The following is a 6774-nucleotide window of genomic DNA, read 5'->3' as shown; positions in this document are numbered from 1 at the left end:
TGGAGGGGAGACTGACTTCACAAGTATTTTGACATAATACTCATAATGATGAATGTGTCCTTTGTTTTCATCATGCTCCATATTAAGTAGTGCAATTGTGCTATAGTTAACAAAGAAGTCCCCAAATTTAATAGTTTCAGGAACAGGAAATACATTTCCTTTTCTCATAAGAGTCTCAGAGAGGTGTTTCCTGTTGGAATAGGGAGGTGAGGTCTACTCCATATGCTTATTTCAAGACTCAGACTTACAGAGGCTCTGCCATCTTCAAAATATGTGGCTTCCAGATTCACCCTGGGGCTTGTGATCCTGTTCAGCCAGAAAGGAGAGAGAGCACGGAGGAGCAATTTGAGGTATTTTACGTGCCAAGCCTAGAAGTGCATCCATCACTCTGGTCACTTGCTTGGCCTCAAGCTTAGTCACATGGCTTCACCTAACTGCAAAAGAGGCTATTAAATGTAGTCTAGCTTTATTCTAAGAAAGAAAGGGGAAATCGATTTCAGAGGACAGCTAACCGTCCCTGCCACAGGCCCAAGAAGGGACTGATTCTTTTCTGAAGTTATAAAACAAATAATCAGACCCTTAAGAGAGGTCAGGCCAAGAATTTCTTGACAAGTCTCTACTTTATATCAAAGGTAATATTAAATAACAGTCATATATTTACTTCATTCTTTTCTTAGCCCTCTGCTAATGAGTTTTTTTTCATTTGTTTAAATGGCGGAGGAGTGCAAACGTCTCCCCAACCCCATTCATCTTAGAAAAATGAGAGATACAGAAATAGCCATTTTCTACAGATACTACGTGGCAGCTGCAGTCAAATAAAAAATATATCCTCAGTTCTTCTAATACCTGACTCTGTCTCTTATAAACAGGTTGATGAGTGGGGATAATGATACAGGAGAAGCAAGTCTCAAAAGTGGGACTTAACTCAGGAGGATTCTTGGCTTTCACCAGGAAAGAATTCAAGGGCAAGCCAGTGCTGTTAATCAGCAATCTATTTTGAATGTTACCGTCCTTTGCAGGGTGGGGCTAGTTCATAGGCAGTGCACCCAGAGTTGGCAACATATGGGCTGTCGGCAACTATATTTATTCCCACTTATACCTACTTTCAGTTACATGCAAATTAAGGGGCAAGATAATGTAAATTGATGGGTGGGTTATTCAGAAATTTTTAGGGAAGGGGAAGTAACTTCGGGGTCCATTGAAAAGGGTGGTAACTTCCTTGTTGTTGCCATGGCATTTGTAAACTGACAAAGCACTGGGTGAGAGTGTCTTATGCTAATGGACAATAAGGGCAGCTAGGGATATTTTGTATTGCCATCTGCTGGTTCCTGCCAGTTTCTTCACTTCATCCTGTTGGAACCAAGAAATAAGTCCTGTCTATCCTCTACCTCAATAAAATCCAAGAACAACCTCTTTTTTATACTCAAGGCAGTGGCATAGTTTATATTCTCTAATGGAAAAATATATAACTAGAAAGTAGCAAAGATAAATTCTAACCAGAGAGAGACACAGAAATTTAACAGAAGGTGACTCATTCCTATTTTATCCTTTTGTTGTAACATGTACAAGTTATTTCTTAAGATGTAACGGTTGGAACCCACAGTGACTTGTCACCACATTGACATGTCGCCCATGGTGGCTATTTTTAATGTTGAAGGAGAAGGAAGAGCTATCACAAGGTAAAGATCCAAAAGGCTTCTCAGCGCATGAGTAGGATCTTCCAAGGACCCCTTGGGATCCAGAAGGGATCACATCTCTCAGTTATATGTTATAGCTCCATGTAGCTTTCTTTATTACAACCAGAAGCATATGATTTTTTTTTCTTTTTGGTTATTTAATTCATGTCTTTCACTCCTTCTCAAAAATAAGCTTCATAAGAGCATTGTTTCGGCTTACCATTTAATCCTCAGTTTCTAGCACAGGACTTGGCATGTAATAGAAACCCAATAATAGTTGGTAAATAAATAAATGGCAAAAAAAATGACAGTAACAGTTAACATTTATTGACTCTTTCTGTGCCTACGGCAACCGTGGGTTATGGTCCCAAGAAGCATCTCACGTGGGTTGCAGCTTAAGCATTGGATTGTGGATAAACTGACTGGTATGTTTGTTCCCTGTCCATCTACTGGTCCCTATAAGCTGAAAGAGTCTCTCCCCATCATCATTTTTCCTAAGGAAGAGCCTTATGTATGTCCTGACAGGAGACAAAGTAAAGAAGATTTACATGCAGTGGTTCATTAAGATCAATGGCGAGGTCTGAACTCATATAACCTATCCTGCTAGACTGATGAATGTCATCAGCATTGACAAGACTGAAGATAATTTTTGTCTGTTGTATGACACCAAGGGTCATTTTGCTGTTCGTTGTATTACACCTGAGGAGACCAAGCACAAGTTGTGCAAAATGAGAAAAATATTTGTGGTCACAAAAGGAACCCTTCATCTGTTGATTCAGGATGCTCACACCATCTGCTACTCAGATCCACTCATCAAGGTAAATGACACCATTCAAATTGATTTGGAGACTGGCAAGATTACGGATTTCATCAAGTTCAACACTGGTAACCTGTCAACACTGGTATCCTGTGACTGTGGACGCTACCTTGGGAAGAATTGGTGTGATTACGAACAGAAAGAGACATTCTGGATCTTTTGATGTGGTTAATGTGAAAGAAGCCAGTGGCAACAGCTTTGCCACCCAGCTCTCAAATATTTTCTTTTTTGACAAAGGCAACAAACCATGGATTTCTCCTCCCCAGCGAAAGGTTGTCCACCACACCATTGCTGAAGAGAGACAAGACAGATGGCCAAACAAAGCTGTGGGTGAAATGGTCTCCAGACATGTTAGAAAGATCCTAGTACTTAATTAAAGTTAATACAGCATGAATAAAAACATTATTGAAACTTTCCTACGTATCAGACACTGTGATGAGCAGTTCACATATAGCTGAACAATAAGACAGATGCCTCATTATCCCCTTTATTTAGGTGATGAGATAGCCTGGGTCACTTGCCCAAGGTCACTCAAATAGAAAGGTACAGAGTTGGAGAGGTTTGAAAGTTAGTCTTGATTACTCTGGATACATCCTCTATCCACTCTCTTCTTTGTTCTTCTTGTTTTTAATCTCATCTTATTGGTTGAGTAGCCCCTCTTCTACCATGTAGCACATTATATAAAAGACTAATGGCCGCATTTCATAAATTGTATTCACATTGAGAAAAGTGATTTCAAGCTGTAGTGTAGGTTCTTTCTTAACTTCAATCCTGAGGAGTGAGGATCAACCTACCTGACATTCTCTCTAAAAACCTAAGGCCAGAGACGCATTGTAGAAAACTGGCACAAGAAACTTTCGACAAAGAAAGGACATATGACTGTGTCCATAAGTATTAACGCCTAAGTATAAAGAGTGAAAACAAAATTCTGAAACCAAGAACCACTCCAAAAGGGGAACACTGGGAAGGTCTCCTCTCTCCTGTGGTTTGTTTACCAGGCTCAGTGTTTGTAAAAATGTGGTCGTCCCAGGCCTAATTATACTTACATTATAGATATTTTATTGCTTTAATAACATTTTGTGACAGGGTTTTTCAAACTTTAGTAGTATTGACATTTGAGACTGGATAACTCTGTTGTGGAGGAGGGGGACTCTCCTATGCATTGTAAGATGTTTAACAGCAACATTTAGCCACCAGATGCCAGTAACACTCCACTAATTGAGGCAATGAAAATGTTTCCAAACATTGTCAAATATTCCCTAGGGGAGCAAAATTGTTTCTGGTTAAGAACAAACACATCTGGGGAAGTTTATACCACTTTTTTTTTTTTTTTTTGAGAAGGAGTCTCCCTCTGTCACCCAAGGTGGAGTGGAGTGGAATGGCGCGATCTCAGCTCACTGCAACCTCCAACTCCCAGGTTCAAGCAATTCTTGTGCCTCAGCTTCCTGAGTAGCTGAGATTACAGGTGTCCACCCCTACTCCCAGCTAATTTTTGTATTTTAGTAGACAGGTTTCATCATGTTGATCAGGCTGGTCCTGACCTCAAATGATCTGCCCACCTCAGCCTCCAAAAGTGCTGAGATTACAGACGTGAGCCACCGCACCCAGCGTATACCAATTTATATAATTAATATTTTCTTTCACAAAATCAGAAAAAGACACCATCAAACTTTAAGTTTATGACAGTTACCACTCCTGCTGGCATCTGATGTGAAGTCTAGCTGAAGAATGCTCAACAACAGACAATAGCTCTAAAGTTCAGCACTGCCTACTTCTTTCCAATTTATTATAAATGTTCACGAGTGAGACCTTCTCTCTATGAGAAAGTGGTGACAAAGCCTTCTTTCTAGATGGAAGCATAAATGTGTGCAAGAGGAAAATTCTTGAAAGGCGCTCTGGCCTGAATTCATGTCTCTTTTACTCTTTAACAAGCTGGGTTTGCTCAATAAATAATTATTGAATTACTGGACCTGTGAAAGAACTATCTAGAGGCTCTCAAAAGATGTTCTGAGGACTGTATTTGCACAAGACATGAACACATGCTATTCAGGAAAATGGAAGGGTCAGTAGTTAACTAAGTTTTATTTCATTTTGGGAAAAACAAAGCTAAACAATTTTCTTCACTTTACAGCTTCTCAGAGTCTGAGAGGGATTACAGTGAAATTTGCAGCTCTAAGAGATGGCATTCATATGTGGAAAATCTAAAATAATTTGACAACAAACTTTTTTGATATTATAATTTTCAAGATCATTTTTTCACCTTGGAAACACATTTTCCATACTTTTGAATATATTTGAAGATTTAAATATAAGCAGCAATTTTGATAATCACTTGACATGGAAATTTACAAAGATTAAATATTTCAAAAGATTAAAAAATAGCAAATTAATGAAAATGTACTAATACGCTCACTGTCTGATGGGAAACCAAGATCATCATAGCCAAGAATGTGATTCTAGTATACAATAATTTCATTATTTTTAACTATCCCTAACTATCCTTTTCCTATTACCATTATTACCATTCTTCTTCTCTGTTCCATCATTGTTAAAATTAATACAAATCAGCTTTCAGGTTCTGGTCTGGCACGTAAGGAACTCAAAAGTCACCACTCCATTCTGACAACAAGTAAATAGCTGCATAAATTTAACAAAACAAGGATCTAGAGAATAGCAAGCAGGATAAATACCAAAACACATACACGTAGGCATATGTATTAGTTTGTTTTCACACTGCTATGAAGAACTACTTGAGACTGGGTAATCTATAAAGAAAAGTTTAATCAACTCACAGTTCCACATGGCTGGGGAGGCCTCAGAAAACTTATGATCATGGCGGAAGGTGAGGGGTAAGCAAGACATACCTCACATGGCAACAGGAGAGAGAGTACAAGGGGGAAAGACCCACACACTTTTCAACCATCAGATCTCATGAGAACTCATGCATTATCATGAGAACAGCGTGGGGGAAACCACCTCCGTGATCTAGTCACCTGCCGCCAGGTCCCTCCCTCTGCACATGGGGATTACAATTCCAGATGAGATTTGGGCGGGGAGACAGAGCCAAACCATATCAGCGTATTATATTCAAACTTCAGATTGTCAAAAAAAAAAAAATTGAAAGAAGCCAAAGGGAAAAACGCCTTCCCTGTAGAGAAGTAGCAATAAGAATTGCATCGGAATTCTTCTTGCAACCTATGCAAGGAAGAAAACTGAAGTAAATTTTGTACCCTGTGAAATTATGCTTCGAAAGTAAAGCAGAAATAGAGATTGTCTTAGACAAACAAAAACCAAGGGAATTTGTTGCCCATAGAACTGCCTCACAAGAAATGCTAAAACAAGTTATGTAGAGAGAAGACAAATGATATAGATCAGCAACTCACATCTGCATAAACAAAGGGAGAAAACAGAAAAAGAATAAGTAAAAATAAAAAAACCTATTATTTTTCTAATTCTAAATTGATCTAATAGAAAAGCACTTGTTCAAATTATAAGAGCAACAATGTATTTCATTATGTATCCTTAGCCTTATGAATGTGTGGGTAGAAAGATACATCATGTTAACACTTAACAAAGGAAAATGAGACTAACCGTATTAATTTCAGTCACAGCAGAGATCAGAACAAGGAAAACTATCAGGAATTCAGAAGCATATTATGTTATAACAAAGAAGTCGATATCCCAAGAAGACATAACAATCCTCAATGGGTGTGTACCTAACTAGAGCTTCAGATTAAGTGAGGCAAAAACTGATATAATTGCAAGAAGAAATAGAAAAATACACTCTCATAATTGGAGATTTTTAACAGCCTTCTATCACAAATGAACAGTTCCACCAGGTAGAAAATCAGTAAGGTCAAAGTTGAACTCAACAGCACCATCAATCAATTGAATATTATTGAGATCTATAAACTATTTCACCCAATAATAGGAGATTACATATTCTTCTCAAGCTCACATGGAACTGCAACCAAATATGATTTATCTCAGGTATTCAAGGCTAGTTTAACAGTTGAAAATCAGCTAACATAATTAATATCATCAACAGGGTAAAGAAGAAAAATCACTTAACTCTATCAATAGATATAGAAAAAAACATTTGACAAAATCCAGCACCCATTCATGATAAAAACTGTCAACAAACTAGAAAGGGAGAGGAATTGCCTCAACTTGATAAAGGAAACCTACAAAAATACTCACAGCTAACATCATATTTAATGGTATGACTTGAAGATGTCCTGCTAAAATCAAGGAAAAGATAGGTGGTCCCTCTCACCACTG

General features: G+C 38.1%; 1 pseudogene; it reads left to right on the top strand.

Moving 5' to 3' along the window:
• The first annotated feature begins 2012 nt into the window (after window positions 1-2012).
• LOC135275241 (small ribosomal subunit protein eS4-like) lies at window positions 2013-2870 on the top strand (annotated as a pseudogene).
• The last annotated feature ends 3904 nt before the right edge of the window (window positions 2871-6774 follow it).

Source organism: Aotus nancymaae, unplaced genomic scaffold (genome assembly GCF_030222135.1).
Source record: "Aotus nancymaae isolate 86718 unplaced genomic scaffold, 86718_ANA_hifiasm-v0.15.2.pri h1tg000016l, whole genome shotgun sequence".
Taxonomy (NCBI): domain Eukaryota; kingdom Metazoa; phylum Chordata; class Mammalia; order Primates; family Aotidae; genus Aotus; species Aotus nancymaae.
The sequence above is the reverse complement of the archived record's forward strand: the minus strand, read 5'-3'. Positions and strand labels throughout refer to the sequence as shown.